Genomic DNA, 23,990 nt, shown 5'->3' with positions numbered 1-23,990 from the left:
TTTATTGCATTGTTACCTATCCTGCTGGATTGGCATTTACAAATCTGCAAGTGGTCAGGGACGTGCCGTGATGATGCAAATCACATCATCAAACATTGCCCACCTCACTGATCACTGAGTGGTCTGGAGCGTGATGATGAAATTAGTGTCATCTTAGGCCATGCCAAACCCACTCCATGTCACCACCTGGTTAAATATGAAATACACAGAGAGTTAAGATACATTACAGCAAAGCATGATATATTTGTTCTGCTGCTATGCTGAAACACTCAATGGAAAAGTCCCATATGGTCTAGCAGTTAGGATTCCTGGCTTTCACCCAGGCGGCCCGGGTTCGACTCCTGGTATGGGAAGTTGAAGCTTTTTTGAATGGCAGCAACAGTACCACTTGTATAATGCTCTGTTGATCTCAGCAACAAAATCCAGGAGAAACTGTGCTTTGGTTATGGAAATGGGATGTGGTCAAATCCACAGTATTTATATACCTCCCAACATTTCTGTATCCAAAATTAGGACAGAACTGGTCTGACCCCATATTTCAACATCCATCTTCCAAATTTCGAGTGGGACAACCCTATCTTATATGTAACACATCCTTCATGTGAAAAAAAAGAACTCTTGAACTTGTGGATCAATGGGTTTCCAGGGAGAGTTCACAACTTTTTAATGGTGCAGTAGGGATGTTCTGAATGAAACTAGACTACGCAAATGCTTACAAACCAATAATGTCTGCTTCTGTGCCCAGAATTTCTCCGCTTTCATTAATCAGCATACAAAGGACAGGTTTAAGACACCACGGATGGGAACTGAAATACAATATTACTTCTGAAATCCCATGGATCTGAACCCATAGAAGATGCATTGTGAAAACAGAGAGTACTGTGAGAAATAGTGGTGGCAGCGTGGACCATTGACTAGAAATCCATTTTTGTCTCACTGGGCAAAAGTTTGACAATTTGTCACCACAATTTCTGGAATTTTCAATTAAAAAAGGCAAGCTAAATTGGAGAACGCAGAAGAGGTTGAAAATTTTCCAGCATTTTTAATCTTGACGTAAAGGCGTCTGCAGTTGGAAAATCTAAGGAAGCTGTTTTCCCAACTATTTCTGAAGCTAATTAATTCAAAATGAACAAATAAAAATCAAACTTTTAATGATGTATTACCAATTATTAAATATGACAATTTTTACAACTTTTGATGAGCAAGTAGACCAGAAATAAAAATGTGGATCTCTTTATCTAGACAAGCAATTTTTCTGTTTTATGGATAATTCAATTCTGTTTGTGTTTTCACTCAGTCAGATGTAGTGCACATGACATCAGAAACTCTCTAAAGCACAATCCTTCAATAGCTCAGCTGGTAGAGCAGAGGAATGTAGAGGAAATTGGTACAGAAATCCTTAGGTCGCTGGTTCAACTCCACCTCAAAGGAAAGTTTTTCATATCATTTTAGAGGGCAATTTCTGACATATTAAATACCCAGAAATATGCACGACTCATGCTGTTTATCTTTAATAGTCAGAGAAACTGTAACTTGTTTTCATTTCTGCTGCCTGTTAATCATCCTGCATGCTGCTGAGCCTCTAGTAGGGCAATTATGGTTTCTGTGCTCTGTTGAAGTACAGTGCAGAGGCAGGTGATAGAGACACGAGTTCTGTTACTAGGGATACTTTCCATAGCTCTTTGCAACTCATTAAAATGGAAATGAGAACCTTTTCCACTTCTTGGAAAGTGGCCTACAGACATCACACATGGATTTATTGCATTGTTACCTATCCTGCTGGATTGGCATTTACAAATCTGCAAGTGGTCAGGGACATGCCGTGATGATGCAAATCACATCATCAAACATTGCCCACCTAACTGATCACTGAGTGGTCTGGAGCGTGATGATGAAATTAGTGTCATCTTAGGCCATGCCAAACCCACTCCATGTCACCACCTGGTTAAATATGAAATACACAGAGTTAAGATACATTACAGCAAAGCATGATATATTTGTTCTGCTGCTATGCTGAAACACTCAACGGAAAAGTCCCATATGGTCTAGCAGTTAGGATTCCTGGTTTTCACCCAGGCGGCCCGGATTCGACTCCCGGTATGGGAAGTTGAAGCTTTTTTGAATGGCAGCAACAGTACCACTTGTTTAATGCTCTGTTGATCTCAGCAACAAAATCCAGGAGAAACTGTGCTTTGGTTATGGAAATGGGATGTGGTGAAATCCACAGTATTTATATACCTCCCAACATTTCTGTATCCAAAATTAGGACAGAACTGGTCTGACCCCATATTTCAACATCCATCTTCCAAATTTCGAGTGGGACAACCCTATTTTATATGTAACACATCCTTCATGTGAAAAAAAAGAACTCTTGAACTTGTGGATCAATGGGTTTCCAGGGAGAGTTCACAACTTTTTAATGGTGCAGTAGGGATGTTCTGAATGAAACTAGACTACGCAAATGCTTACAAACCAATAATGTCTGCTTCTGTGCCCAGAATTTCTCCGCTTTCCTTAATCAGCATACAAAGGACAGGTTTAAGAGACCACGGATGGGAACTGAAATACAATATTACTTCTGAAATCCCATGGATCTGAACCCATAGAAGATGCATTGTAAAAACAGAGAGTACTGTGAGAAATAGTGGTGGCAGCGTGGACCATTGACTAGAAATCCATTTTTGTCTCACTGGGCAAAAGTTTGACAATTTGTCACCACAATTTCTGGAATTTTCATCAATGAAAAAAGGCAAGCTAAATTGGAGAACGCAGAAGAGGGCGAAAATTTTCCAGCATTTTTAATCTTGACGTAAAGGCGTCTGCAGTTGGAAAATCTAAGGAAGCTGTTTTCCCAACTATTTCTGAAGCTAATTAATTCAAAATGAACAAATAAAAATCAAACTTTTAATGATGTATTACCAATTATTAAATATGACAATTTTTACAACTTTTGATGAGCAAGTAGACCAGAAATAAAAATGTGGATCTCTTTATCTAGACAAGCAATTTTTCTGTTTTAAGGATAATTCAATTTTGTTTGTGTTTTCACTCAGTCAGATGTAGTGCACATGACATCAGAAGTCCTCTAAAGCTCAATCCTTTGATAGCTTAGCTGGTAGAGCGGGGGACTGTAGAGGAAATTGGTACAGAAATCCTTAGGTCGCTGGTTCAACTCTGGCTCGAAGGAAAGTTTTTCATATCATTTTAGAGGGCAATTTCTGACATATTAAATACCCAGAAATATGCATGACTCATGCTGTTTATCTTTAATAGTCAGAGAAACTGTAACTTGTTTTCATTTCCGCTGCCTGTTAATCATCCTGCATGCTGCTGAGCCTCTAGTAGGGCAATTATGGTTTCTGTGCTCTGTTGAAGTACAGTGCAGAGGCAGGTGATAGAGACATGAGTTCTGTTACTGGGGATACTTTCCATAGCTCTTTGCAACTCATTAAAATGGAAATGAGAACCTTTTCCACTTCTTGGAAAGTGGCCTCCAGACATCACACATGGATTTATTGCATTGTTACCTATCCTGCTGGATTGGCATTTACAAATCTGCAAGTGGTCAGGGACGTGCCGTGATGATGCAAATCACATCATCAAACATTGCCCACCTCACTGATCACTGAGTGGTCTGGAGCGTGATGATGAAATTAGTGTCATCTTAGGCCATGCCAAACACACTCCATGTCACCACCTGGTTAAATATGAAATACACAGAGAGTTAAGATACATTACAGCAAAGCATGATATATTTGTTCTGCTGCTATGCTGAAACACTCAACGGAAAAGTCCCATATGGTCTAGCAGTTAGGATTCCTGGTTTTCACCCAGGCGGCCCGCGTTCGACTCCCGGTATGGGAAGTTGAAGCTTTTTTGAATGGCAGCAACAGTACCACTTGTTTAATGCTCTGTTGATCTCAGCAACAAAATCCAGGAGAAACTGTGCTTTGGTTATGGAAATGGGATGTGGTCAAATCCACAGGATTTATATACCTCCCAACATTTCTGTATCCAAAATTAGGACAGAACTGGTCTGACCCCATATTTCAACATCCATCTTCCAAATTTCGAGTGGGACAACCCTATTTTATATGTAACACATCCTTCATGTGAAAAAAAAGAACTCTTGAACTTGTGGATCAATGGGTTTCCAGGGAGAGTTCACAACTTTTTAATGGTGCAGTAGGGATGTTCTGAATGAAACTAGACTACGCAAATGCTTAGAAACCAATAATGTCTGCTTCTGTGCCCAGAATTTCTCCACTTTCCTTAATCAGCATACAAAGGACAGGTATAAGAGACCACGGATGGGAACTGAAATACAATATTACTTCTGAAATCCCATGGATCTGAACCCATAGAAGATGCATTGTAAAAACAGAGAGTACTGTGAGAAATAGTGGTGGCAGCGTGGACCATTGACTAGAAATCCATTTTTGTCTCACTGGGCAAAAGTTTGACAATTTGTCACCACAATTTCTGGAATTTTCATCAATGAAAAAAGTCAAGCTAAATTGGAGAACGCAGAAGAGGGCGAAAATTTTCCAGCATTTTTAATCTTGACGTAAATGCGTCTGCAGTTGGAAAATCTAAGGAAGCTGTTTTCCCAACTATTTCTGAAGCTAATTAATTCAAAATGAACAAATAAAAATCAAACTTTTAATGATGTATTACCAATTATTAAATATGACAATTTTTACAACTTTTGATGAGCAAGTAGACCAGAAATAAAAATGTGGATCTCTTTATCAAGACAAGCAATTTTTCTGTTTTAAGGATAATTCAATTTTGTTTGTGTTTTCACTCAGTCAGATGTAGTGCACATGACATCAGAAGTCCTCTAAAGCACAATCCTTTGATAGCTCAGCTGGTAGAGCGCAGGACTGTAGAGGAAATTGGTACAGAAATCCTTAGGTCGCTGGTTCATCTCCAGCTCGAAGGAAAGTTTTTCATATCATTTTAGAGGGCAATTTCTGACATATTAAATACCCAGAAATATGCATGACTCATGCTGTTTATCTTTAATAGTCAGAGAATCTGTAACTTGTTTTCATGTCTGCTGCTTGTTAATCATCCTGCATGCTGCTGAGCCTCTAGTAGGGCAATTATGGTTTCTGTGCTCTGTTGAAGTACAGTGCAGAGGCAGGTGATAGAGACACGAGTTCTGTTACTGGGGATACTTTCCATAGCTCTTTGCAACTCATTAAAATGGAAATGAGAACCTTTTCCACTTCTTGGAAAGTGGCCTACAGACATCACACATGGATTTATTGCATTGTTACCTATCCTGCTGGATTGGCATTTACAAATCTGCAAGTGGTCAGGGACGTGCCGTGATGATGCAAATCACATCATCAAACATTGCCCACCTCACTGATCACTGAGTGGTCTGGAGCGTGATGATGAAATTAGTGTCATCTTAGGCCATGCCAAACCCACTCCATGTCACCACCTGGTTAAATATGAAATACACAGAGAGTTGAGATACATTACAGCAAAGCATGATATATTTGTTCTGCTGCTATGCTGAAACACTCAACAGAAAAGTCCCATATGGTCTAGCAGTTAGGATTCCTGGTTTTCACCCAGGCGGCCCGGGTTCGACTCCCGGTATGGGAAGTTGAAGCTTTTTTGAATGGCAGCAACAGTACCACTTGTTTAATGCTCTGTTGATCTCAGCAACAAAATCCAGGAGAAACTGTGCTTTGGTTATGGAAATGGGATGTGGTCAAATCCACAGTATTTATATACCTCCCAACATTTCTGTATCCAAAATGAGGACAGAACTGGTCTGACCCCATATTTCAACATCCATCTTCCAAATTTCGAGTGGGACAACCCTATTTTATATGTAACACATCCTTCATGTGAAAAAAAAGAACTCTTGAACTTGTGGATCAATGGGTTTCCAGGGAGAGTTCACAACTTTTTAATGGTGCAGTAGGGATGTTCTGAATGAAACTAGACTACGCCAATGCTTACAAACCAATAATGTCTGCTTCTGTGCCCAGAATTTCTCCGCTTTCCTTAATCAGCATACAAAGGACAGGTTTAAGAGACCACGGATGGGAACTGAAATACAATATTACTTCTGAAATCCCATGGATCTGAACCCATAGAAGATGCATTGTAAAAATAGAGAGGACTGTGAAAAATAGTGGTGGCAGCGTGGACCATTGACTAGAAATCCATTTTTGTCTCACTGGGCAAAAGTTTGACAATTTGTCACCACAATTTCTGGAATTTTCATCAATGAAAAAAGTCAAGCTAAATTGGAGAACGCAGAAGAGGGCGAAAATTTTCCAGCATTTTTAATCTTGACGTAAAGGCGTCTGCAGTTGGAAAATCTAAGGAAGCTGTTTTCCCAACTATTTCTGAAGCTAATTAATTCAAAATGAACAAATAAAAATCAAACTTTTAATGATGTATTACCAATTATTAAATATGACAATTTTTACAACTTTTGATGAGCAAGTAGACCAGAAATAAAAATGTGGATCTCTTTATCTAGACAAGCAATTTTTCTGTTTTAAGGATAATTCAATTTTGTTTGTGTTTTCACTCAGTCAGATGTAGTGCACATGACATCAGAAGTCCTCTAAAGCACAATCCTTCGATAGCTCAGCTGGTAGAGCAGAGGACTGTAGAGGAAATTGGTACAGAAATCCTTAGGTCGCTGGTTCAACTCCAGCTCGAAGGAAAGTTTTTCATATCATTTTAGAGGGCAATTTCTGACATATTAAATACCCAGAAATATGCATGACTCATGCTGTTTATCTTTAATAGTCAGAGAATCTGTAACTTGTTTTCATGTCTGCTGCCTGTTAATCATCCTGCATGCTGCTGAGCCTCTAGTAGGGCAATTATGGTTTCTGTGCTCTGTTGAAGTACAGTGCAGAGGCAGGTGATAGAGACACGAGTTCTGTTACTGGGGATACTTTCCATAGCTCTTTGCAACTCATTAAAATGGAAATGAGAACCTTTTCCACTTCTTGGAAAGTGGCCTACAGACATCACACATGGATTTATTGCATTGTTACCTATCCTGCTGGATTGGCATTTACAAATCTGCAAGTGGTCAGGGACGTGCCGTGATGATGCAAATCACATCATCAAACATTGCCCACCTCACTGATCACTGAGTGGTCTGGAGCGTGATGATGAAATTAGTGTCATCTTAGGCCATGCCAAACCCACTCCATGTCACCACCTGGTTAAATATGAAATACACAGAGAGTTGAGATACATTACAGCAAAGCATGATATATTTGTTCTGCTGCTATGCTGAAACACTCAACAGAAAAGTCCCATATGGTCTAGCAGTTAGGATTCCTGGTTTTCACCCAGGCGGCCCGGGTTCGACTCCCGGTATGGGAAGTTGAAGCTTTTTTGAATGGCAGCAACAGTACCACTTGTTTAATGCTCTGTTGATCTCAGCAACAAAATCCAGGAGAAACTGTGCTTTGGTTATGGAAATGGGATGTGGTCAAATCCACAGTATTTATATACCTCCCAACATTTCTGTATCCAAAATGAGGACAGAACTGGTCTGACCCCATATTTCAACATCCATCTTCCAAATTTCGAGTGGGACAACCCTATTTTATATGTAACACATCCTTCATGTGAAAAAAAAGAACTCTTGAACTTGTGGATCAATGGGTTTCCAGGGAGAGTTCACAACTTTTTAATGGTGCAGTAGGGATGTTCTGAATGAAACTAGACTACGCCAATGCTTACAAACCAATAATGTCTGCTTCTGTGCCCAGAATTTCTCCGCTTTCCTTAATCAGCATACAAAGGACAGGTTTAAGAGACCACGGATGGGAACTGAAATACAATATTACTTCTGAAATCCCATGGATCTGAACCCATAGAAGATGCATTGTAAAAATAGAGAGGACTGTGAAAAATAGTGGTGGCAGCGTGGACCATTGACTAGAAATCCATTTTTGTCTCACTGGGCAAAAGTTTGACAATTTGTCACCACAATTTCTGGAATTTTCATCAATGAAAAAAGTCAAGCTAAATTGGAGAACGCAGAAGAGGGCGAAAATTTTCCAGCATTTTTAATCTTGACGTAAAGGCGTCTGCAGTTGGAAAATCTAAGGAAGCTGTTTTCCCAACTATTTCTGAAGCTAATTAATTCAAAATGAACAAATAAAAATCAAACTTTTAATGATGTATTACCAATTATTAAATATGACAATTTTTACAACTTTTGATGAGCAAGTAGACCAGAAATAAAAATGTGGATCTCTTTATCTAGACAAGCAATTTTTCTGTTTTAAGGATAATTCAATTTTGTTTGTGTTTTCACTCAGTCAGATGTAGTGCACATGACATCAGAAGTCCTCTAAAGCACAATCCTTCGATAGCTCAGCTGGTAGAGCAGAGGACTGTAGAGGAAATTGGTACAGAAATCCTTAGGTCGCTGGTTCAACTCCAGCTCGAAGGAAAGTTTTTCATATCATTTTAGAGGGCAATTTCTGACATATTAAATACCCAGAAATATGCATGACTCATGCTGTTTATCTTTAATAGTCAGAGAATCTGTAACTTGTTTTCATTTCTGCTGCCTGTTAATCATCCTGCATGCTGCTGAGCCTCTAGTAGGGCAATTATGGTTTCTGTGCTCTGTTGAAGTACAGTGCAGAGGCAGGTGATAGAGACACGAGTTCTGTTACTGGGGATACTTTCCATAGCTCTTTGCAACTCATTAAAATGGAAATGAGAACCTTTTCCACTTCTTGGAAAGTGGCCTACAGACATCACACATGGATTTATTGCATTGTTACCTATCCTGCTGGATTGGCATTTACAAATCTGCAAGTGGTCAGGGACGTGCCGTGATGATGCAAATCACATCATCAAACATTGCCCACCTCACTGATCACTGAGTGGTCTGGAGCGTGATGATGAAATTAGTGTCATCTTAGGCCATGCCAAACCCACTCCATGTCACCACCTGGTTAAATATAAAATACACAGAGAGTTAAGATACATTACAGTAAAGCATGATATATTTGTTCTGCTGCTATGCTGAAACACTCAACGGAAAAGTCCCATATGGTCTAGCAGTTTGGATTCCTGGTTTTCACCCAGGCGGCCCGGGTTCGACTCCCGGTATGGGAAGTTGAAGCTTTTTTGAATGGCAGCAACAGTAGCACTTGTTTAATGCTCTGTTGATCTCAGCAACAAAATCCAGGAGAAACTGTGCTTTGGTTATATAAATGGGATGTGGTGAAATCCACAGTATTTATATACCTCCCAACATTTCTGTATCCAAAATTAGGACAGAACTGGTCTGACCCCATATTTCAACATCCATCTTCCAAATTTCGAGTGGGACAACCCTATTTTATATGTAACACATCCTTCATGTGAAAAAAAAGAACTCTTGAACTTGTGGATCAATGGGTTTCCAGGGAGAGTTCACAACTTTTTAATGGTGCAGTAGGGATGTTCTGAATGAAACTAGACTACGCCAATGCTTATAAACCAATAATGTCTGCTTCTGTGCCCAGAATTTCTCCGCTTTCCTTAATCAGCATACAAAGGACAGGTTTAAGACACCACGGATGGGAACTGAAATACAATATTACTTCTGAAATCCCATGGATCTGAACCCATAGAAGATGCATTGTAAAAACAGAGAGTACTGTGAGAAATAGTGGTGGCAGCGTGGACCATTGACTAGAAATCCATTTTTGTCTCACTGGGCAAAAGTTTGACAATTTGTCACCACAATTTCTGGAATTTTCATCAATTAAAAAAGTCAAGCTAAATTGGAGAATGCAGAAGAGGTTGAAAATTTTCCAGCATTTTTAATCTTGACGTAAAGGCGTCTGCAGTTGGAAAATCTAAGGAAGCTGTTTTCCCAACTATTTCTGAAGCTAATTAATTCAAAATGAACAAATAAAAATCAAACTTTTAATGATGTATTACCAATTATTAAACATGACAATTTTTACAACTTTTGATGAGCAAGTAGACCAGAAATAAAAATGTGGATCTCTTTATCTAGACAAGCAATTTTTCTGTTTTATGGATAATTCAATTCTGTTTGTGTTTTCACTCAGTCAGATGTAGTGCACATGACATCAGAAGTCCTCTAAAGCACAATCCTTCGATTGCTCAGCTGGTAGAGCGGAGGACTGTAGAGGAAATTGGTACAGAAATCCTTAGGTCGCTGGTTCAACTCCGGCTCGAAGGAAAGTTTTTCATATCATTTTAGAGGGCAATTTCTGACATATTAAATAGCCAGAAATATGCATGACTCATGCTGTTTATCTTTAATAGTCAGAGAAACTGTAACTTGTTTTCATTTCTGCTGCCTGTTAATCATCCTGCATGCTGCTGAGCCTCTAGTAGGGCAATTATGGTTTCTGTGCTCTGTTGAAGTACAGTGCAGAGGCAGGTGATAGAGACACGAGTTCTGTTACTGGGGATACTTTCCATAGCTCTTTGCAACTCATTAAAATGGAAATGAGAACCTTTTCCACTTCTTGGAAAGTGGCCTACAGACATCACACATGGATTTATTGCATTGTTACCTATCCTGCTGGATTGGCATTTACATATCTGCAAGTGGTCAGGGACGTGCCGTGATGATGCAAATCACATCATCAAACATTGCCCACCTCACTGATCACTGAGTGGTCTGGAGCGTGATGATGAAATTAGTGTCATCTTAGGCCATGCCAAACCCACTCAATGTCACCACCTGGTTAAATATGAAATACACAGAGAGTTAAGATACATTACAGCAAAGCATGATATATTTGTTCTGCTGCTATGCTGAAACACTCAACGGAAAAGTCCCATATGATCTAGCAGTTAGGATTCCTGGTTTTCACCCAGGTGGCCTGGGTTTGACTCCCGGTATGGGAAGTTGAAGCTTTTTTGAATGGCAGCTACAGTACCACTTGTTTAATACTCTGTTGATCTCAGCAACAAAATCCAGGAGAAACTGTGCTTTGGTTATGGAAATGGGATGTGGTCAAATCCACAGTATTTATATACCTCCCAACATTTCTGTATCCAAAATTAGGACAGAACTGGTCTGACCCCATATTTCAACATCCATCTTCCAAATTTCGAGTGGGACAACCGTATTTTATATGTAACACATCCTTCATGTGAAAAAAAAGAACTCTTGAACTTGTGTATCAATGGGTTTCCAGGGAGAGTTCACAACTTTTTAATGGTGCAGTAGGGATGTTCTGAATGAAACTAGACTACGCCAATGCTTACAAACCAATAATGTCTGCTTCTGTGCCCAGAATTTCTCCGCTTTCCTTAATCAGCATACAAAGGACAGGTTTAAGAGACCACGGATGGGAACTGAAATACAATATTACTTCTGAAATCCCATGGATCTGAACACATAGAAGATGCAATGTAAAAACAGAGAGTACTGTGAGAAATAGTGGTGGCAGCGTGGACCATTGACTAGAAATCCATTTTTGTCTCACTGGGCAAAAGTTTGACAATTTGTCACCACAATTTCTGGAATTTTCATCAATTAAAAAAGTCAAGCTAAATTGGAGAATGCAGAAGAGGTTGAAAATTTTCCAGCATTTTTAATCTTGACGTAAAGGCGTCTGCAGTTGGAAAATCTAAGGAAGCTGTTTTCCCAACTATTTCTGAAGCTAATTAATTCAAAATGAACAAATAAAAATCAAACTTTTAATGATGTATTACCAATTATTAAACATGACAATTTTTACAACTTTTGATGAGCAAGTAGACCAGAAATAAAAATGTGGATCTCTTTATCTAGACAAGCAATTTTTCTGTTTTATGGATAATTCAATTCTGTTTGTGTTTTCACTCAGTCAGATGTAGTGCACATGACATCAGAAGTCCTCTAAAGCACAATCCTTCGATAGCTCAGCTGGTAGAGCGGAGGACTGTAGAGGAAATTGGTACAGAAGTCCTTAGGTCGCTGGTTCAACTCCGGCTCGAAGGAAAGTTTTTCATATCATTTTAGAGGGCAATTTCTGACATATTAAATAGCCAGAAATATGCATGACTCATGCTGTTTATCTTTAATAGTCAGAGAAACTGTAACTTGTTTTCATTTCTGCTGCCTGTTAATCATCCTGCATGCTGCTGAGCCTCTAGTAGGGCAATTATGGTTTCTGTGCTCTGTTGAAGTACAGTGCAGAGGCAGGTGATAGAGACACGAGTTCTGTTACTGGGGATACTTTCCATAGCTCTTTGCAACTCATTAAAATGGAAATGAGAACCTTTTCCACTTCTTGGAAAGTGGCCTACAGACATCACACATGGATTTATTGCATTGTTACCTATCCTGCTGGATTGGCATTTACAAATCTGCAAGTGGTCAGGGACGTGCCGTGATGATGCAAATCACATCATCAAACATTGCCCACCTCACTGATCACTGAGTGGTCTGGAGCGTGATGATGAAATTAGTGTCATCTTAGGCCATGCCAAACCCACTCAATGTCACCACCTGGTTAAATATGAAATACACAGAGAGTTAAGATACATTACAGCAAAGCATGATATATTTGTTCTGCTGCTATGCTGAAACACTCAACGGAAAAGTCCCATATGGTCTGGCAGTTAGGATTCCTGGTTTTCACCCAGGTGGCCCGGGTTCGACTCCCGGTATGGGACGTTGAAGCTTTTTTGAATGGCAGCAACAGTACCACTTGTTTAATGCTCTGTTGATCTCAGCAACAAAATCCAGGAGAAACTGTGCTTTGGTTATGGAAATGGGATGTGGTCAAATGCACAGTATTTATATACCTCCCAACATTTCTGTATCCAAAATTAGGACAGAACTGGTCTGACCCCATATTTCAACATCCATCTTCCAAATTTTGAGTGGGACAACCCTATTTTATATGTAACACATCCTTCATGTGAAAAAAAAAAAACTCTTGAACTTGTGGATCAATGGGTTTCCAGGGAAGGTTCACAGCTTTTTAATGGTGCAGTAGGGATGTTCTGAATGAAACTAGACTACGCCAATGCTTACAAACCAATAATGTCTGCTTCAGTGCCCAGAATTTCTCCGCTTTCCTTAATCAGCATACAAAGGACAGGTTTAAGAGACCACGGATGGGAACTGAAATACAATATTACTTCTGAAATCCCATGGATCTGAACCCATAGAAGATGCATTGTAAAAATAGAGAGTACTGTGAGAAATAGTGGTGGCAGCATGGACCATTGACTAGAAATCCATTTTTGTCTCACTGGGCAAAAGTTTGACAATTTGTCACCACAATTTCTGGAATTTTCATCAATTAAAAAAGTCAAGCTAAATTGGAGAACGCAGAAGAGGTTGAAAATTTTCCAGCATTTTTAATCTTGACGTAAAGGCGTCTGCAGTTGGAAAATCTAAGGAAGCTGTTTTCCCAACTATTTCTGAAGCTAATTAATTCAAAATGAACAAATAAAAATCAAACTTTTAATGATGTATTACCAATTATTAAATATGACAATTTTTACAACTTTTGATGAGCAAGTAGACCAGAAATAAAAATGTGGATCTCTTTATCTAGACAAGCAATTTTTCTGTTTTATGGATATTTCAATTCTGTTTGTGTTTTCACTCAGTCAGATGTAGTGCACATGACATCAGAAATCCTCTAAAGCACATTCCTTCGATAGCTCAGCTGGTAGAGCGGAGGACTGTAGAGGAAATTGGTACAGAAATCCTTAGGTCGCTGGTTCAACTCCGGCTCGAAGGAAAGTTTTTCATATCAGTTTAGAGGGCAATTTCTGACATATTAAATACCCAGAAATATGCATGACTCATGCTGTTTATCTTTAATAGTCAGAGAAACTGTAACTTGTTTTCATTTCTGCTGCCTGTTAATCTTCCTGCATGCTGCTGAGCCTCTAGTAGGGCAATTATGGTTTCTGTGCTCTGTTGAAGTACAGTGCAGAGGCAGGTGATAGAGACACGAGTTCTTTTACTGGGGATACTTTCCATAGCTCTTTGCAACTCATTAAAATGGAAATGAGAACCTTTTCCACTTCTTGGAAAGTGGCCTACAGACATCACACATGGATTTATTGCATTGTTACCTATCCTGCTGGATTGGCATTTACAAATCTGCAAGTGGTCAGGGACGTGCCGTGATGATGCAAATCACATCATCAAACATTGCCCACCTCACTAATCACTGAGTGGTCTGGAGCGTGATGGTGAAATTAGTGTCATCTTAGGCCATGCCAAACCCACTCCATGTCACCACCTGGTTAAATATGAAATACACAGAGAGTTAAGATAGATTACAGCAAAGCATGATATATTTGTTCTGCTGCTATGCTGAAACACTCAACGGAAATGTCCTATATGGTCTAGCTTTAGGATTCCTGGTTTTCACCCAGGCGGCCCGGGTTCGACTCCCGGTATGGGAAGTTGAAGCTTTTTTGAATGGCAGCAACAGTACCACTTGTTTAATGCTCTGTTGATCTCAGCAACAAAATCCAGGAGAAACTGTGCTTTGGTTATGGAAATGGGATGTGGTGAAATCCACAGTATTTATATACCTCCCAACATTTCTGTATCCAAAATTAGGACAGAACTGGTCTGACCCCATATTTCAACATCCATCTTCCAAATTTCGAGTGGGACAACCCTATTTTATATGTAACACATCCTTCATGTGAAAAAAAAGAACTCTTGAACTTGTGGATCAATGGGTTTCCAGGGAGAGTTCACAACTTTTTAATGGTGCAGTAGGGATGTTCTGAATGAAACTAGACTACGCCAATGCTTACAAACCAATAATGTCTGCTTCTGTGCCCAGAATTTCTCCTCTTTCCTTAATCAGCATATAAAAGACAGGTTTAAGAGACTACGGATGTGAACTGAAATACAATATTACTTCTGAAATCCCATGGATCTGAACACATAGAAGATGCAATGTAAAAACAGAGAGTACTGTGAGAAATAGTGGTGGCAGCGTGGACCATTGACTAGAAATCCATTTTTGTCTCACTGGGCAAAAGTTTGACAATTTGTCACCACAATTTCTGGAATTTTCATCAATTAAAAAAGTCAAGCTAAATTGGAGAATGCAGAAGAGGTTGAAAATTTTTCAGCATTTTTAATCTTGACGTAAAGGCGTCTGCAGTTGGAAAGTCTAAGGAAGCTGTTTTCCCAACTATTTCTGAAGCTAATTAATTCAAAATGAACAAATAAAAATCAAACTTTTAATGATGTATTACCAATTATTAAACATGACAATTTTTACAACTTTTGATGAGCAAGTAGACCAGAAATAAAAATGTGGATCTCTTTATCTAGACAAGCAATTTTTCTGTTTTATGGATAATTCAATTCTGTTTGTGTTTTCACTCAGTCAGATGTAGTGCACATGACATCAGAAGTCCTCTAAAGCCCAATCCTTCGATAGCTCAGCTGGTAGAGCGGAGGACTGTAGAGGAAATTGGTACAGAAATCCTTAGGTCGCTGGTTCAACTCCGGCTCGAAGGAAAGTTTTTCATATCATTTTAGAGGGCAATTTCTGACATATTAAATAGCCAGAAATATGCATGACTCATGCTGTTTATCTTTAATAGTCAGAGAAACTGTAACTTGTTTTCATTTCTGCTGCCTGTTAATCATCCTGCATGCTGCTGAGCCTCTAGTAGGGCAATTATGGTTTCTGTGCTCTGTTGAAGTACAGTGCAGAGGCAGGATGATAGAGACACGAGTTCTGTTACTGGGGATACTTTCCATAGCTCTTTGCAACTCATTAAAATGGAAATGAGAACCTTTTCCACTTCTTGGAAAGTGGCCTCCAGACATCACACATGGATTTATTGCATTGTTACCTATCCTGCTGGATTGGCATTTACAAATCTGCAAGTGGTCAGGGACGTGCCGTGATGATGCAAATCACATCATCAAACATTGCCCACCTCACTGATCACTGAGTGGTCTGGAGCGTGATGATGAAATTAGTGTCATCTTAGGCCATGCCAAACCCACTCAATGTCACCACCTGGTTAAATATGAAATACACAGAGAGTTAAGATACATTACAGCAAAGCATGATATATTTGTTCTGCTGCTATGCTGAAACACTCAACGGAAAAGTCCCATATGGTCTAGCAGTTAGGATTCCTGGTTTTCACCCAGGTGGCCTGGTTTCGACTCCCGGTATGGGAAGTTGAAGCTTTTTTGAATGGCAGCAACAATACCATTTGTTTAATGCTCTGTTGATCTCAGCAACAAAATCCAGGAGAAACTGTGCTTTGGTTATGGAAATGGGATGTGGTCAAATCCACAGTATTTATATACCTCCCAACATTTCTGTATCCAAAATTAGGACAGAACTGGTCTGACCCCATATTTCAACATCCATCTTCCAAATTTCGAGTGGGACAACCCTATTTTATATGTAACACATCCTTCATGTGAAAAAAAAACAAACTCTTGAACTTGTGGATCAATGGGTTTCCAGGGAAGGTTCACAACTTTTTAATGGTGCAGTAGGGATGTTCTGAATGAAACTAGACTACGCCAATGCTTACAAACCAATAATGTCTGCTTCTGTGCCCAGAATTTCTCCGCTTTCCTTAATCAGCATACAAAGGACAGGTTTAAGAGACCACGGATGGGAACTGAAATACAATATTACTTCTGAAATCCCATGGATCTGAACCCATAGAAGATGCATTGTAAAAACAGAGAGTACTGTGAGAAATAGTGGTGGCAGCGTGGACCATTGACTAGAAATCCATTTTTGTCTCACTGGGCAAAAGTTTGACAATTTGTCACCACAATTTCTGGAATTTTCATCAATTAAAAAAGTCAAGCTAAATTGGAGAACGCAGAAGAGGTTGAAAATTTTCCAGCATTTTTAATCTTGACGTTAAGGCGTCTGCAGTTGGAAAATCTAAGGAAGCTGTTTTCCCAACTATTTCTGAAGCTAATTAATTCAAAATGAACAAATAAAAATCAAACTTTTAATGATGTATTACCAATTATTAAATATGACAATTTTTACAACTTTTGATGAGCAAGTAGACCAGAAATAAAAATGTGGATCTCTTTATCTAGACAAGCAATTTTTCTGTTTTATGGATATTTCAATTCTGTTTGTGTTTTCACTCAGTCAGATGTAGTGCACATGACATCAGAAATCCTCTAAAGCACAATCCTTTGATAGCTCAGCTGGTAGAGCAGAGGACTGTAGAGGAAATTGGTACAGAAATCCTTAGGTCGCTGGTTCAATTCCGGCTCGAAGGAAAGTTTTTCATATCAGTTTAGAGGGCAATTTCTGACATATTAAATACCCAGAAATATGCATGACTCATGCTGTTTATCTTTAATAGTCAGAGAAACTGTAACTTGTTTTCATTTCTGCTGCCTGTTAATCTTCCTGCATGCTGCTGAGCCTCTAGTAGGGCAATTATGGTTTCTGTGCTCTGTTGAAGTACAGTGCAGAGGCAGGTGATAGAGACACGAGTTCTGTTACTGGGGATACTTTCCATAGCTCTTTGCAACTCATTAAAATGGAAATGAGAACCTTTTCCACTTCTTGGAAAGTGGCCTACAGACATCACACATGGATTTATTGCATTGTTACCTATCCTGCTGGATTGGCATTTACAAATCTGCAAGTGGTCAGGGACGTGCCGTGATGATGCAAATCACATCATCAAACATTGCCCACCTCACTGATCACTGAGTGGTCTGGAGCGTGATGATGAAATTAGTGTCATCTTAGGCCATGCCAAACCCACTCCATGTCACCACCTGGTTAAATATGAAATACACAGAGAGTTAAGATACATTACAGCAAAGCATGATATATTTGTTCTGCTGCTATGCTGAAACACTCAACAGAAAAGTCCCATATGGTCTAGCAGTTAGAATTCCTGGTTTTCACCCAGGTGGCCTGGGTTCGACTCCCGGTATGGGAAGTTGAAGCTTTTTTGAATGGCAGCAACAGTACCACTTGTTTAATGCTCTGTTGATCTCAGCAACAAAATCCAGGAGAAACTGTGCTTTGCTTATGGAAATGGGATGTGGTCAAATCCACAGTATTTATATACCTCCCAACATTTCTGTATCCAAAATTAGGACAGAACTGGTCTGACCCCATATTTCAACATCCATCTTCCAAATTTCGAGTGGGACAACCCTATTTTATATGTAACACATCCTTCATGTGAAAAAAAAGAACTCTTGAACTTGTGTATCAATGGGTTTCCAGGGAGAGTTCACAACTTTTTAATGGTGCAGTAGGGATGTTCTGAATGAAACTAGACTACGCCAATGCTTACAAACCAATAATGTCTGCTTCTGTGCCCAGAATTTCTCCGCTTTCCTTAATCAGCATACAAAGGACAGGTTTAAGAGACCACGGATGGGAACTGAAATACAATATTACTTCTGAAATCCCATGGATCTGAACCCATAGAAGATGCATTGTAAAAACAGAGAGTACTGTGAGAAATAGTGGTGGCAGCGTGGACCATTGACTAGAAATCCATTTTTGTCTCACTGGGCAAAAGTTTGACAATTTGTCTCCACAATTTCTGGAATTTTCATCAATTAAAAAAGTCAAGCTAAATTGGAGAACGCAGAAGAGGTTGAAAATTTTCCAGCATTTTTAATCTTGACGTTAAGGCGTCTGCAGTTGGAAAATCTAAGGAAGCTGTTTTCCCAACTATTTCTGAAGCTAATTAATTCAAAATGAACAAATAAAAATCAAACTTTTAATGATGTATTACCAATTATTAAATATGACAATTTTTACAACTTTTGATGAGCAAGTAGACCAGAAATAAAAATGTGGATCTCTTTATCTAGACAAGCAATTTTTCTGTTTTATGGATATTTCAATTCTGTTTGTGTTTTCACTCAGTCAGATGTAGTGCACATGACATCAGAAATCCTCTAAAGCACAATCCTTCGATAGCTCAGCTGGTAGAGCGGAGGACTGTAGAGGAAATTGGTACAGAAATCCTTAGGTCGTTGGTTCAATTCCGGCTCGAAGGAAAGTTTTTCATATCAGTTTAGAGGGCAATTTCTGACATATTAAATACCCAGAAATATGCATGACTCATGCTGTTTATCTTTAATAGTCAGAGAAACTGTAACTTGTTTTCATTTCTGCTGCCTGTTAATCTTCCTGCATGCTGCTGAGCCTCTAGTAGGGCAATTATGGTTTCTGTGCTCTGTTGAAGTACAGTGCAGAGGCAGGTGATAGAGACACGAGTTCTGTTACTGGGGATACTTTCCATAGCTCTTTGCAACTCATTAAAATGGAAATGAGAACCTTTTCCACTTCTTGGAAAGTGGCCTACAGACATCACACATGGATTTATTGCATTGTTACCTATCCTGCTGGATTGGCATTTACAAATCTGCAAGTGGTCAGGGACGTGCCGTGATGATGCAAATCACATCATCAAACATTGCCCACCTCACTGATCACTGAGTGGTCTGGAGCGTGATGATGAAATTAGTGTCATCTTAGGCCATGCCAAACCCACTCCATGTCACCACCTGGTTAAATATGAAATACACAGAGAGTTAAGATACATTACAGCAAAGCATGATATATTTGTTCTGCTGCTATGCTGAAACACTCAACAGAAAAGTCCCATATGGTCTAGCAGTTAGGATTCCTGGTTTTCACCCAGGTGGCCCGGGTTCGACTCCCGGTATGGGAAGTTGAAGCTTTTTTGAATGGCAGCAACAGTACCACTTGTTTAATGCTCTGTTGATCTCAGCAACAAAATCCAGGAGAAACTGTGCTTTGGTTATGGAAATGGGATGTGGTCAAATCCACAGTATTTATATACCTCCCAACATTTCTGTATCCAAAATTAGGACAGAACTGGTCTGACCCCATATTTCAACATCCATCTTCCAAATTTCGAGTGGGACAACCGTATTTTATATGTAACACATCCTTCATGTGAAAAAAAAGAACTCTTGAACTTGTGTATCAATGGGTTTCCAGGGAGAGTTCACAACTTTTTAATGGTGCAGTAGGGATGTTCTGAATGAAACTAGACTACGCCAATGCTTACAAACCAATAATGTTTGCTTCTGTGCCCAGAATTTCTCCGCTTTCCTTAATCAGCATACAAAGGACAAGTTTAAGAGACCACGGATGGGAACTGAAATACAATATTACTTCTGAAATCCCATGGATCTGAACCCATAGAAGATGCATTGTAAAAACAGAGAGTACTGTGAGAAATAGTGGTGGCAGCGTGGACCATTGACTAGAAATCCATTTTTGTCTCACTGGGCAAAAGTTTGACAATTTGTCACCACAATTTCTGGAATTTTCATCAATTAAAAAAGTCAAGCTAAATTGGAGAACGCAGAAGAGGTTGAAAATTTTCCAGCATTTTTAATCTTGACGTTAAGGCGTCTGCAGTTGGAAAATCTAAGGAAGCTGTTTTCCCAACTATTTCTGAAGCTAATTAATTCAAAATGAACAAATAAAAATCAAACTTTTAATGATGTATTACCAATTATTAAATATGACAATTTTTACAACTTTTGATGAGCAAGTAGACCAGAAATAAAAATGTGGATCTCTTTATCTAGACAAGCAATTTTTCTGTTTTATGGATATTTCAATTCTGTTTGTGTTTTCACTCAGTCAGATGTAGTGCACATGACATCAGAAATCCTCTAAAGCACAATCCTTCGATAGCTCAGCTGGTAGAGCGGAGGACTGTAGAGGAAATTGGTACAGAAATCCTTAGGTCGCTGGTTCAACTCCGGCTCGAAGGAAAGTTTTTCATATCATTTTAGAGGGCAATTTCTGACATATTAAATACCCAGAAATATGCATGGCTCATGCTGTTTATCTTTAATAGTCAGAGAAACTGTAACTTGTTTTCATTTCTGCTGCCTGTTAATCATCCTGCATGCTGCTGAGCCTCTAGTAGGGCAATTATGGTTTCTGTGCTCTGTTGAAGTACAGTGCAGAGGCAGGTGATAGAGACACGAGTTCTGTTACTGGGGATACTTTCCATAGCTCTTTGCAACTCATTAAAATGGAAATGAGAACCTTTTCCACTTCTTGGAAAGTGGCCTCCAGACATCACACATGGATTTATTGCATTGTTACCTATACTGCTGGATTGGCATTTATAAATCTGCAAGTGGTCAGGGACGTGCCGTGATGATGCAAATCACATCATCAAACATTGCCCACCTCACTAATCACTGAGTGGTCTGGAGCGTGATGATGAAATTAGTGTCATCTTAGGCCATGCCAAACCCACTCCATGTCACCACCTGGTTAAATATGAAATACACAGAGAGTTAAGATACATTACAGCAAAGCATGATATATTTGTTCTGCTGCTATGCTGAAACACTCAACGGAAATGTCCTATATGGTCTAGCTTTAGGATTCCTGGTTTTCACCCAGGCGGCCTGGGTTCGACTCCCGGTATGGGAAGTTGAAGCTTTTTTGAATGGCAGCAACAGTACCACTTGTTTAATGCTCTGTTGATCTCAGCAACAAAATCCAGGAGAAACTGTGCTTTGGTTATGGAAATGGGATGTGGTGAAATCCACAAGATTTATATACCTCCCAACATTTCTGTATCCAAAATTAGGACAGAACTGGTTTGACCCCATATTTCAACATCCATCTTCCAAATTTCGAGTGGGACAACCCTATTTTATATGTAACACATCCTTCATGTGAAAAAAAAGAACTCTTGAACTTGTGGATCAATGGGTTTCCAGGGAGAGTTCACAACTTTTTAATGGTGCAGTAGGGATGTTCTGAATGAAACTAGACTACGCCAATGCTTACAAACCAATAATGTCTGCTTCTGTGCCCAGAATTTCTCCTCTTTCCTTAATCAGCATATAAAAGACAGGTTTAAGAGACTACGGATGTGAACTGAAATACAATATTACTTCTGAAATCCCATGGATCTGAACACATAGAAGATGCAATGTAAAAACAGAGAGTACTGTGAGAAATAGTGGTGGCAGCGTGGACCATTGACTAGAAATCCATTTTTGTCTCACTGGGCAAAAGTTTGACAATTTGTCACCACAATTTCTGGAATTTTCATCAATTAAAAAAGTCAAGCTAAATTGGAGAATGCAGAAGAGGTTGAAAATTTTCCAGCATTTTTAATCTTGACGTAAAGGCGTCTGCAGTTGGAAAGTCTAAGGAAGCTGTTTTCCCAACTATTTCTGAAGCTAATTAATTCAAAATGAACAAATAAAAATCAAACTTTTAATGATGTATTACCAATTATTAAACATGACAATTTTTACAACTTTTGATGAGCAAGTAGACCAGAAATAAAAATGTGGATCTCTTTATCTAGACAAGCAATTTTTCTGTTTTATGGATAATTCAATTCTGTTTGTGTTTTCACTCAGTCAGATGTAGTGCACATGACATCAGAAGTCCTCTAAAGCACAATCCTTCGATAGCTCAGCTGGTAGAGCGGAGGACTGTAGAGGAAATTGGTACAGAAATCCTTAGGTCGCTGGTTCAACTCCAGCTCGAAGGAAAGTTTTTCATATCATTTTAGAGGGCAATTTCTGACATATTAAATAGCCAGAAATATGCATGACTCATGCTGTTTATCTTTAATAGTCAGAGAAACTGTAACTTGTTTTCATTTCTGCTGCCTGTTAATCATCCTGCATGCTGCTGAGCCTCTAGTAGGGCAATTATGGTTTCTGTGCTCTGTTGAAGTACAGTGCAGAGGCAGGTGATAGAGACACGAGTTCTGTTACTGGGGATACTTTCCATAGCTCTTTGCAACTCATTAAAATGGAAATGAGAACCTTTTCCACTTCTTGGAAAGTGGCCTACAGACATCACACATGGATTTATTGCATTGTTACCTATCATGCTGGATTGGCATTTACAAATCTGCAAGTGGTCAGGGACGTGCCGTGATGATGCAAATCACATCATCAAACATTGCCCACCTCACTGATCACTGAGTGGTCTGGAGCGTGATGATGAAATTAGTGTCATCTTAGGCCATGCCAAACCCACTCCATGTCACCACCTGGTTAAATATGAAATACACAGAGAGTTAAGATACATTACAGCAAAGCATGATATATTTGTTCTGCTGCTATGCTGAAACACTCAACGGAAATGTCCTATATGGTCTAGCTTTAGGATTCCTGGTTTTCACCCAGGCGGCCTGGGTTCGACTCCCGGTATGGGAAGTTGAAGCTTTTTTGAATGGCAGCAACAGTACCACTTGTTTAATGCTCTGTTGATCTCAGCAACAAAATCCAGGAGAAACTGTGCTTTGGTTATGGAAATGGGATGTGGTGAAATCCACAAGATTTATATACCTCCCAACATTTCTGTATCCAAAATTAGGACAGAACTGGTCTGACCCCATATTTCAACATCCATCTTCCAAATTTCGAGTGGGACAACCCTATTTTATATGTAACACATCCTTCATGTGAAAAAAAAGAACTCTTGAACTTGTGGATCAATGGGTTTCCAGGGAGAGTTCACAACTTTTTAATGGTGCAGTAGGGATGTTCTGAATGAAACTAGACTACGCCAATGCTTACAAACCAATAATGTCTGCTTCTGTGCCCAGAATTTCTCCTCTTTCCTTAATCAGCATATAAAAGACAGGTTTAAGAGACTACGGATGTGAACTGAAATACAATATTACTTCTGAAATCCCATGGATCTGAACACATAGAAGATGCAATGTAAAAACAGAGAGTACTGTGAGAAATAGTGGTGGCAGCGTGGACCATTGACTAGAAATCCATTTTTGTCTCACTGGGCAAAAGTTTGACAATTTGTCACCACAATTTCTGGAATTTTCATCAATTAAAAAAGTCAAGCTAAATTGGAGAATGCAGAAGAGGTTGAAAATTTTCCAGCATTTTTAATCTTGACGTAAAGGCGTCTGCAGTTGGAAAGTCTAAGGAAGCTGTTTTCCCAACTATTTCTGAAGCTAATTAATTCAAAATGAACAAATAA

General features: G+C 39.2%; 11 non-coding genes across 11 annotated transcripts; all 11 read left to right on the top strand.

The window, feature by feature from the left end:
- The first annotated feature begins 5,550 nt into the window (after positions 1-5,550).
- Positions 5,551-5,622, top strand: TRNAE-UUC (transfer RNA glutamic acid (anticodon UUC)). The gene has a single exon. It is a non-coding gene; the product is annotated as a tRNA-Glu (tRNA).
- Positions 5,623-6,613: 991 nt separating this feature from the next.
- TRNAY-GUA (transfer RNA tyrosine (anticodon GUA)) lies at positions 6,614-6,703 on the top strand. The gene is given in 2 exon segments: positions 6,614-6,650; positions 6,668-6,703. It is a non-coding gene; the product is annotated as a tRNA-Tyr (tRNA).
- Positions 6,704-7,308: 605 nt separating this feature from the next.
- On the top strand, positions 7,309-7,380 carry TRNAE-UUC (transfer RNA glutamic acid (anticodon UUC)). Its single transcript has one exon. It is a non-coding gene; the product is annotated as a tRNA-Glu (tRNA).
- A 991-nt stretch (positions 7,381-8,371) lies between these two features.
- Positions 8,372-8,461, top strand: TRNAY-GUA (transfer RNA tyrosine (anticodon GUA)). Its single transcript is given in 2 exon segments — positions 8,372-8,408; positions 8,426-8,461. It is a non-coding gene; the product is annotated as a tRNA-Tyr (tRNA).
- Positions 8,462-13,646: 5,185 nt separating this feature from the next.
- On the top strand, positions 13,647-13,736 carry TRNAY-GUA (transfer RNA tyrosine (anticodon GUA)). Its single transcript is given in 2 exon segments — positions 13,647-13,683; positions 13,701-13,736. It is a non-coding gene; the product is annotated as a tRNA-Tyr (tRNA).
- A 1,667-nt stretch (positions 13,737-15,403) lies between these two features.
- Positions 15,404-15,493, top strand: TRNAY-GUA (transfer RNA tyrosine (anticodon GUA)). Its single transcript is given in 2 exon segments — positions 15,404-15,440; positions 15,458-15,493. It is a non-coding gene; the product is annotated as a tRNA-Tyr (tRNA).
- A 1,671-nt stretch (positions 15,494-17,164) lies between these two features.
- TRNAY-GUA (transfer RNA tyrosine (anticodon GUA)) lies at positions 17,165-17,254 on the top strand. Its single transcript is given in 2 exon segments — positions 17,165-17,201; positions 17,219-17,254. It is a non-coding gene; the product is annotated as a tRNA-Tyr (tRNA).
- A 1,668-nt stretch (positions 17,255-18,922) lies between these two features.
- TRNAY-GUA (transfer RNA tyrosine (anticodon GUA)) lies at positions 18,923-19,012 on the top strand. Its single transcript is given in 2 exon segments — positions 18,923-18,959; positions 18,977-19,012. It is a non-coding gene; the product is annotated as a tRNA-Tyr (tRNA).
- A 605-nt stretch (positions 19,013-19,617) lies between these two features.
- Positions 19,618-19,689, top strand: TRNAE-UUC (transfer RNA glutamic acid (anticodon UUC)). The gene has a single exon. It is a non-coding gene; the product is annotated as a tRNA-Glu (tRNA).
- Positions 19,690-20,680: 991 nt separating this feature from the next.
- TRNAY-GUA (transfer RNA tyrosine (anticodon GUA)) lies at positions 20,681-20,770 on the top strand. Its single transcript is given in 2 exon segments — positions 20,681-20,717; positions 20,735-20,770. It is a non-coding gene; the product is annotated as a tRNA-Tyr (tRNA).
- Positions 20,771-22,437: 1,667 nt separating this feature from the next.
- TRNAY-GUA (transfer RNA tyrosine (anticodon GUA)) lies at positions 22,438-22,527 on the top strand. Its single transcript is given in 2 exon segments — positions 22,438-22,474; positions 22,492-22,527. It is a non-coding gene; the product is annotated as a tRNA-Tyr (tRNA).
- Positions 22,528-23,990: the final 1,463 nt, after the last annotated feature.

The sequence above is a fragment of the Mixophyes fleayi genome, chromosome 3 (assembly GCF_038048845.1).
Source record: "Mixophyes fleayi isolate aMixFle1 chromosome 3, aMixFle1.hap1, whole genome shotgun sequence".
Lineage (NCBI taxonomy): Eukaryota > Metazoa > Chordata > Amphibia > Anura > Limnodynastidae > Mixophyes > Mixophyes fleayi.
Note: the sequence above shows the minus strand (reverse complement) of the source record. Positions and strands in the feature narration are given on the sequence as shown.